Consider the following 10,628-nt stretch of genomic DNA (forward strand, 5'->3'; position numbering starts at 1 on the left):
CCCTCGCCTCCCTCCCTAATCCTTGGAGCCGCCGGAGACTTGGATCCTCGGCGCCGCCCCACGTCCACCAGGAGAGGAGGCCCGCGACCTCCCCGCCGTCTATCCCTGCCTCCCCCAAGCTCGCCGTTTCCGCCCTCCATCGTCTTCGCTCCGCCCACCTCCCCCTCGTGGTTAGGTAACCCTCCTCCATCTGCCTCTCTTCTCCTCTCTTCCTCCTCTCCTCCCTCCCGGCCATGCCCTCTTCTTCTCTCTATTGCTAGATTTAGGTCAAATTCCTCTCTAATTGAGGTCAAATTAGGTTCAAAAAATTGCTAATTTTGTTTAGTGGTCATAATTGAGGCCTAGGGAACCTACCCCTGTGCCATAGCAGTGCTACCTTTGTGCTTTGTTTGCCATTGCTGGGTCCTGGCCTTGGGTTGTGTCAAATGTCCCAAGTTTAAGTTTCACTAGAAATGATGTTGTCTGCTAGTGCAGCAGTGCAAGCTATTCAGTAATGGCAAATCTGCTGGTTATTAGCAATCTCCGGTTAATTAGGTATTTAAGGGATAGTAGGGGGATAAATCACCGTAAAATGCTTACCATTAGAAGTCTGTAAAATAACAAGCATAATATACCAATACAAATTACTAGAATACTTTGCCTCTCCATCCTGTCATTTGCAAAAACAACAGTTATATTTAGCCTATACAAACCTACTCTATTGACCAACAAAGCAATGTTTTACCCAGATATCAGAGGCAGAGCAATTATTCTTATCTGACAGAAGTAGCAACCAACAAAATGCAGATAGACATGTAACCAAATTCTGCAACTGAACTTTTAGCAGAAAGAAAGCACACAACAAAATTCAGACAGACAATATAACTAACTTATGTAACTGGATTTTTAGCAGCAAGCAAGCATACAACAAAATTCAGATAGGCGACTAGGTACCTCTCCTCCTTCCTCCTTCCTCCCTAGGTTAAAGGAGATTCCAACAGTTTAGTCCATGGATTCAAACTAGCTAAAGGAGATTCAAACTGCCGAACCTTTAGGTTAACAACTCAACACAAACCAATCTCTGAAAGCAAAAACTCAACATACAGTCATTGTAAGTTTTGACAGTTTTCTTGACTGAATTCAGTCCTGTACAGTGAATATATGCAGTCAATATACAGTCATTGTAATTTTTGGGAGTAATTTTTCGTGTCAAATCACTCAAGCTGTAACTGAATTTTCAAACTGATCTTGACACAATACTATTCAGTTAATTTTCTTGGACAGTAGTATGTATGCTCATCACTTTATGTTCCAAAAAAAGGGTTTGGCCGACCCACCTCATACCTTGAATCAAATGTGCTATTGGTTTAGAATGGCACTATGATTGTGATATCATCGGTTGCAATGTTGTTTGCATACTTTTCATTTGTTGTGCTTATTATCCAGCTTACTCTTCGTTAGTTTGCCCACTGCTTTCACAATGAGAGATTTTTCTTGGATAAACATGATATAGAGTGGTTATTTTCATGCATGTTTTATGATCTATTGTAAGGGTACTAATTGGTCTATTCTGCTCCGTATCAGAGATGGGGGGAAGCAGCCACCGCCGCTCTGCCACACCGCAGTACGAGTTGGATGCTTCTGAGTTCTTCAGTATCATACTTGGGACTTCAGTATCATCCATGACGCGGATATATAAAATGAGAGATCTCCCCTTCACCCATATCATTATGATATCTGTTGTTTGCTGCATCACTCATTGTCCCAAACTGCAGAGGCTGCCTGACAGTTTTATGAACATAATGGGTGAAGATCCGCCAAATAATGTGAAGCTGCGACAGGCCGGCAGCGGGTTTCGCAGGTTGTGGGATGTGGAGTTGGTGATCAAGGAGGGCCACATGTACTTGTATCGTGGGTGGGAGAAGTTCTACGGTGCCTACGTCCTGCGGCTGGGGTATTTCCTTCTCTTCAGGTACGACGACGACGCCACCATGCTCATCGTGAAGGTGTTCAACGCGACTACGTGTCGCATGTGCTACGCAGACGATGATGATGCAAGTACGTTCTGCCTCTTCCTATTCCTCTACATTTGGCTTTGTCTCACATCGATTGTTAATGGTCATTGTTGCATTTGGACAGGCAATGGGAGCAGCAGCAGTGACACTGGCTACAGCCAAAGCAGCAGCGACTATGGCTGTAGCAAAAGCAACAGCGATTCTGGCTTTAGCGAAAGCAGCAGCTATTCTGGCAGCAGCGATTCTGACAACAAGAAGGATGATCCAGACTGGAGTGGGGGAGAAGAGGAGCAGAGTGGGGATGAGGAGTTGTAGGATGACGATGGGTATCAGGCTGAGGATGACCTAGCGCTGGTGGTGGCTGACCAAGGGCTAGAGATGGTGGTGGCTGACCATGGGCAAGAGATGGTGGTGGATGAGGATGACCTAGAGATGGTCGTGCCCGTCCTGCTTGAAGGTGGCCTCGCGATGGTGGTGGTGCCTGACAATGACCATGCACCGATGGTGGCGCCGGCGATCCCACAGCTGGGCGACATGACCACGCCAATTGTAGTAGAAGACTACATCCCGCTGCCTCCACCGCCTCGCCGCTCATGGCGCATCAGGCTGAGGAAGGAGAAGGAGAAGAACAATGAGAACTGAACTATGTGAGGTATGTTAGATCTCCAAAATGTTATCTCTAATATGCTTAGTAGAGTTACCTATGTTATCTCTAATATGCTTAGTTTCCTATAGCTTAGCTTCATTTTACCTAAGTAGGCTCTAATATGCTAACTTAGAGCTTATATGCTTAGTTTCCTATAGGTTAGCTCCAAAATAACTTATGCTAGCACAAAATGATCGAGTTTACATAATAAGCTTATAGTCCTCTTCTTATTCTTCTTCTTTTCCAAAATGACATAGGTTAGCTTCATTTTACCTAAGTTGGCTCTAATATGCTAACTTAGAGAGCTTATATGCTTAGTTTCCTATAGGTTAGCTCCAAAATAACTTATGTTAGCACAAAATGATCAAGTTTACATAATAAGCTTATAGTCTTCTTCTTATTCTTCTTATTCTTCTTCTTTTCGAAAATGACATAGGTTAGCTTCATTTTACCTAAGTTGGCTCTAATATGCTAACTTAGAGAGCTTATATGCTTAGTTTCCTATAGGTTAGCTCCAAAATTACTTATGTTAGCACAAAATGATCAAGTTTACATAATAAGCTTATAGTCTTCTTCTTATTCTTCTTTTTCTTCTTCTTATTCTTCTTCTAGTATTCTTCTAGTCTTCTTCTTCTTCTTCTCTTCTTCTTCTTCTTCTTCTAACTTCTTGTTTATCATTTTGCAGATTAGATTTAATTTACGGAAGCTTGCATGGATGGAGTGCTTCTTTTCCATTTGTGTTTTTATTTTGTATCAATGTGAAACTTTTGTGAATTGATGGATAACGGTGTTGGATGAACAATGTGAAACTTTTGTAATATGTAACGATGGAACTATGTGTTGGCTATGTATGTATATATGATGAAACTTGTGTGTTGTATATGATTGTTATATGGATGCTTGTTGTATATATATGTGTTGGATATCTCATATGTGAAATAGTGACCTGAGATTAAGAAAAAACGAAAAAAAATAAAAAAATTGTTACTAATGGCGCACTACCATGTGGTGCGCCATTAGTATAGCAGATACTAGTGGCGCACTGTGGGTAATACTAATGGCGCACTACATGGTGCGCCATTAGAACACCAGATACTAATGGCGCACCAGTGGTGTGCCATTAGAATTTAATTCTAATGGCGTGATGCTAGTGGCACACCAGTAGTGTGCCATTAGAAGGCAAAACTGGTGCGCCACTAGCATGCCTTTTCCTAGTAGTTTGCTATCTTGAGAGAAGCCTCTAGTGAAACCTATGGCCCGTGTGTCTATGTTTTATCATATATACTATCAATTTACTTTTATTTGCATCTTTACTTTTCGCACCTATATTATAAAATACCAAAAATATAATTATCTTATCATACTATCTCTATCAGATCTCACTTTCGCAAGTGGCCGTGAAGGGATTGCCAACCCCTTTATTGCATTGGTTGTGAGTTCTTTGTTTGTTTGTGTAGGTGCGTGGGACTTTTGAGGATCCTCCTACTGGATTGATACCTTTGTTCGCAAAAACTGAGGGAAATACTTACGCTACTATTGCTGCATCACCCTTTCCTCTTCAAGGAAAACCAACGCAAGCTCAAGACGTAGCAAGAAGGATTTCTGGTGCCATTGCCGGGGAGGCTTCCACCAAGTCAAGTCAAGATTTGACCTCCCGCCAATGTGCGATTTCTGGCGCTGTTGCCGGGAAGGTGTTCGCTCAAGTCAAGACATACCGAGTACCCATCACAAACTCATCTCCCTCGCATTTACATTATTTGCCATTTTCCTCTCGTTTTCTTCTCCCCCACTTCACCTGCCGTTTTATTCTCCCTCTCTTTCCCAATCTTCTCCTCTCTCTTTTGTTTGCCTTTTTCTGTTTGCTTGTGTGTTGGATTACTTGTTGCCATGGCGCAAGATAATACCAAATTGTGTGATTTCTCCAACACCAATAATAATGATTTCCTTAGTACTCTGATTGCTCCTCTTAATGATGTTGAGTCTTGTGAAATCAATACTACTTTGGTGAATCTTGTTATGAAAGATCAATTCGTCGGCCTTAGTAGTGAAGATGTCGCTACCCATCTAAACAACTTTGTTGATTTGTGTGATAAGCAAAAGAAGAAAGATACGAATAATGATATTGTTATATTGAAGTTATTCCCATTTTCACTTAGAGATCGTGCTAAAGTTTGGTTTTCGTCTTTGCCTAAAAATAGTATTGATTCTTGGAACAAGGGCAAAGATGCTTTTATCTCTAATTATTTTCCTCCCGCTAAGATTATCACTCTTAGGAACGATATTATGAATTTTAAACAACTTGATCATGAGCATGTTGCCCAATCTTTGGAAACAATGAAATTGATGATCCGCAATTGCCCTACTCATGGTTTGAATTTATGGATGATCATGAGCATGTTGCCGGTTTGAACTTTGCTTCTAGAAATCTCTTAGATTCGGCCGCTGGAGGCACGTTTATGGAAAAATATAGGAGATGCTATAAAACTTCTTGATAATATTATGGCTAATTATTCTCAATGGCACACCAAAAGATCTTCTAGTAAAAAGTGCATACTATAGAACAAATCAATGTTTTAAGTGGAAAGATGGATGAACTTATGAAACTGTTTGCTACTAAGAGTGCTCCTCTTGATCCCAATGATATACATTTGTCTACTTTGATTGAGAATAACCATGAATCTATGTATGTGAATTTTGTTGGTAGGAATAGTTTTGGAAACAATGCTTATAGGGGAAACTTTAATCCTAGACCATTCCCTAGTAATTCCTCTAATAATTATGGAAATTCCTACAATAATTCTTATGGTAATTTTAATAATATGCCCTCTGATTTTGAGAACAATGTGAAATAATGTATGATTTCTCAAAAGAATTTTAATGCTTTGCTTGAAGAAAAATAGCTCAAAGTTGATGATTTGGCTAGGAACGTTGATAGACTTTCGCTTGATGTTGATTCTCTTAAACTTAGATCTACTCCTCCTAAGCATGATATCAATGAGTCTCTCAAAGCAAGAATTTCCATTGATGAGTGCAAGGAAAGAACCGCTAGATTGCGTGCTAAGAAAGATTGCTTTGTAAAGGCGTGTTCTTCTAGTTTCCATGAAAGTAATGATGAAGATCTTAAAGTTATTGATGTGTATCCTATTAGAACTTTGTTTTGCAATATGAATCTTAATAATAATGGGACTGGAGATGAGTCAACTTTAGTTAGAAGGCGTTCCATTAATTCGGAGTTTTTAGATCTTGATGCTAAATTTTGTAAAAGTGGGATTGGAGAGGTCATGACTTTAAATAGCATTGAACCCACTATCTCGGATTTCAAGGAATTTGATTATGATAATTGTTCTTCAGAAGGTTGTATTTCGTTGTTGCAATCCGTTGTTAATTCTCCTCATGCTTATAGTCAAAATAAAGCTTTTACCAAACATATCGTTGATGCCTTGATGCAATCTTATGATGAAAAACTTAATTTGGAAGTTTCTATACCTAGAAAACTTAATGATGAGTGGGAACCTATTATAAAGATTAAGATTAAAGATCATGAATGTTTTGTTTTGTGTGATTTGGGTGCTAGTGTTTCCACGATTCCGAAAACTTTATGTGATATTCTAGGTTTCCATGATCTTGATGATTGTTCTTTAAATTCGCACCTTGTGGATTCCACCATTAAAAAGCAAATGGGAAGGATCAATGATGTTCTCATTATTGCAAATCGAAATTTGGTGCCCGTAGATATTATCGTTCTTGATATAGATTGCAATCTTTCTTGCCCTATTATTCTTGGTAGACCTTTTCTTAGAACGACTGGCCCGATTATTGATATGAAGGAAGGGAATATTAGATTGCAATTTCCATTAAAGAAAGGCATGGAGCACTTTCCAAGAAAGTAAGGCAAATTACCATAGGAATCTATCTTGCGAGCTACTTATGAATTGAGTGCCAAAGATGGCACTACTTGGGAGGCAACCCAATTTTATTTGTGTTTTTTGTTTTTGTTTCTGTTTAGTAATAAATTTTGCAGCTACCTTCTGTTTTAGATGTGTTTTTTTGTTTTAATTAGTGTTTGTGCCAAGTAGATCCTATAGGATAACCTATGATGATAGTTAATTTGATTCTGCTGAAAAACAAAAACTTTGCACGCACGAAATTAGTTTTGTTAAATCTCAGAAACATGCTTTTGCGTTGATTCTTTTTGCTGCTGATCAATAGACAAATTATCCAGGACTTCCTATTTTGGTAGGATTTGTAGGGTTCCAGAAGTTCTCGTTAGTTACAGATTGCTACAGCCTGTTCTGTTTTTGACAGATTCTGTTATTCATGTGTTGTTTTCTTATTTTGATGCATCTATGGTTAGTATTAAGTGGTATGAACCATAGAGAATTTGGAATACAGTAGGTTTAACACCAATATAAATAAAGAATGAGTTCATTACAGTACCTTATGTGGTGGTTTTGTTTTCTTTCACTAACGGAGCTTATGATATTTCCTGTTGAGTTTTGTTTTGTGAAGTTTTCAAGTTTTGGGTAAAGATTTGATGGACTATTTAATAAGAAGTGGCAAAATCCTAAGCTTGGGGATGCCCATGTCACCCCAAGATATTCAATAATAAACAAAATCCTAAGCTTGGCGATGCCCCGGGAAGGCATCCCCTCTTTCGTCTTCGTTCATTGGTAACTTTACTTGGAGCTATATTTTTATTCGCCACGTAATATGTGTTTTGCTTGGAGTGTCGTGTATTATATTAGTATGTGATTTTTAGTTTACCACAATTATCCTTGCTATACACACCTTTTGATAGAATCCTACTTTATTATAATTTATTAGAATACTCTATGTGCTTCACTTATATCTTTTGAGCTAGATAGTTTTTTCTCTAGTGCTTCACTTATATCTTTTAGAGCACGGCGGTGGCTTAATTTGGTAGAAATTGCTAGTCTCTCATGCTTGAGTTATATTATTTTCAGAGTATTTTATAACAGCGTGGTACTTGTTATGGTTATAAAATTGGTCCTGGAATGGTAGGCATCCAAGTTGGGTATAATAAAAATTATCATAGGAAGTGAATTGGATGCTATGATTAGTTTGATACTTGATAATTGTTTTGAGATATGGAGGTAGTGATATTAAAGTCATGCTAGTTGGGTGATTATGAATTTAAAGAATACTTGTGTTGAAGTTAGCAAGTCCCATAGCATGCACGTATGGTTAAAGTTGTGTAACAAATTTGAACCATGAAGTGTACTTGGATTGTGCATCCTTATGAGTGGCGGTCGGGGACGAGCAATGGTCTTTTCCTACCAATCTATCCCTCTAGGAGCACGCATGTAGTGCTTGGTTTTTGATGACTTCTAAATTTTTGCAATAAGTATATAAGTTCTTTTCACTAATGTTGAGTTCATGGATTATACGCACTTTTACCTTTCCACCATTGCTAGCCTCTTCGGTACCGTGCATTGCCCTTTCTCACCTTGAGAATTGGTGCAAACTTTGCCGGTGCATCCAAACCCCGTGATATGATGCGCTCTATCACACATAAACCTCCTTATATCTTCCTCAAAACATCCACCATACCTACCTATTATGGCATTTCCATAGCCATTCCGAGAAATATTGCCATGCAAGTTTCCACTGTTCCGTTTATCATCATGACATACATTACTTTTGTCATATTGCCATTGCATGATCATGTAGTTGACATCGTATTTGTGGCAAAGCCACCATGCATAATTTTTCGTACATGTCACTCTTCATTCATTGCACCATCCCGGTACACCGCCGGAGGCATTCATATAGAGTCATATCTTGTTCTAGTTTCGAGTTGTAATTCATGTGTTGTGACCAATAAAAGGGTGATGATCATCATTATTAGAGCATTGTCCGCAAAGAAACAAAAAGGAAAAAAACAAAGGCCAAAAGAAAAAAAGAAAGCCCAAAGAAAAAGAAAAAGAAAAAAAAGAAAAATAAAAATGAAAACAAAGAAAAGAAAAAAAAAGAACATAAATAAAAAGGGGCAATGTTACTATCTCTTTTTCCACACTTGTGCTCCAAAGTAGCACCATGTCCTTCATATAGCGAGTCTCATATATTGTGCTTCAAAGTAGCACCATGTTTTTCATATAGAGAGTCTCATATGTTGTCACTTTCATATACTAGTGGGAATTTTTCATTATAGAACTTGGCTTGTATATTCCTACGATGGGCTTCCTCAAATGCTCTAGGTGTTCGTGAGCAAGCAAGTTGGATGCAGACCCACTTAGTTTTATTTTGTTGAGCTTGCATTCATTTATAGCTCTAGTGCATCCGTTGCATGGCAATCCCTACTCCTCATGTTGACATCAATTGATGGGCATCTCCATAGCCCGTTGATTATCCTCGTCAATGTGAGACTTTCTCCTTTTTGTCTTCTCCACAGAATCCACATCATCATATTCTATTCCACCCATAGTGCTATATCCACGGCTCACGCTCATGTATTGTGTCAAAGTTGAAAAAGTTTGAGATTATTTAAGTACGAAACAATTGCTTGGCTTGTCATCGGGGGTGTAGAATTTGGGAAGATTTTTGTGTGACGAAAATGAAGCATAGCCTAACTATATGATTTTGTAGGGATGAACTTTCTTTAGCCATGTTATTTTGAGAAGATATGATTGCTTTGATTAGTATGCTTGAACTGTTACTATTTCTTATGTGAATATGAACTTTTATTTTGAATCATTTGGATCTGAACATTCATGCCACAATAAAGAAAATTACATTGAGAATTATACTAAGTAGCATTCCACATCAAAAATTCTGTTTTTTATCATTTACCTACTCGAGGACGAGCAGGAATAAGCTTGGGGATGCTTGATACGTCTCCAACGTATCTATAATTTTTGATTGTTCCATGCTATTATATTACCCTTTTTGGATGTTTATGGGCTTTATTTTACACATTTATATAATTTTTGGGACTAACCTACTAACCGGAGGCCCAACCCGTATTTCTGTTTTTTTGCCTATTTCAGTATTTCGAAGAAAATGAATATCAAACGCAGTCCAAACGGAATGAAACCTTCGGGAGCATGATTTTTTGAATAAACGTGATCCAAAGGACTTGGAGTGCAAGTCAAGAAGCGATCGAGGCGGCCACAAGGGTGGAGGGCGCACCCACCCCCTCTGGGCGTGCCCCCCTATCTCGTGGGCCCCTCGGGCGGCCACTGACCGACTTCTTCCTCCTATATATACCAACGTACCCCGAAAACATCCAGGGAGCCAACTAAAAACAATTTCCACCGCCATAACCTTCTGTATCCGCGAGATCCCCTCTTGGACCCTTCGCCGGCGCTCCACCGGAGGGGGAACCGACCATGGAGGGCTTCTACATCAACACCATAGCCCCTCCGATGAGTTGTGAGTAATTTACCACAGACCTTCGGGTCCATAGTTATTAGCTAGATGGATTCTTCTCTCTTTTTGGATCTCAATACCATGTTCTCCCTCTCTCCTGTGGAGATCTATTTGATGTAACTCTTTTTGCGGTGTGTTTCTCGAGATCCGATGAATTGTGGGTTTATGATCAAGTTTATCTATGAGAAATATTTGAATCTTTTCTGAATTATTTTATGTATGATTGATTTATCTTTGCAAGTCTCTTCGAATTATCAGTTTGGTTTGGCCTACTAGATTGATCTTTCTTGCAATGGGAGAAGTGCTTAGCTTTGGGTTCAATCTTGCGGTGTCCTTACCCAGTGACAGCAGGGGTTGCAAGGCACGTATTGTATTGTTGCCATCGAGGATAAAAAGATGGGATTTATATCATATTCCTTGAGTTTATCCCTCTACATCATGTCATCTTTATTAATGCGTTACTCTGTTGTTATGAACTTAATACTTTGGATGCATGCTGGATAGAGGTCGATGTGTGGTGTAATAGTAGTAGATGCAGGCAGGAGTCAGTCTACTTGTCACGGACGTGATGCCTATAAACATGATCATGCCTAGATAAT

This window comes from Triticum aestivum, chromosome 5B (assembly GCF_018294505.1).
Source record: "Triticum aestivum cultivar Chinese Spring chromosome 5B, IWGSC CS RefSeq v2.1, whole genome shotgun sequence".
NCBI classification, from domain to species: Eukaryota; Viridiplantae; Streptophyta; class Magnoliopsida; order Poales; family Poaceae; genus Triticum; species Triticum aestivum.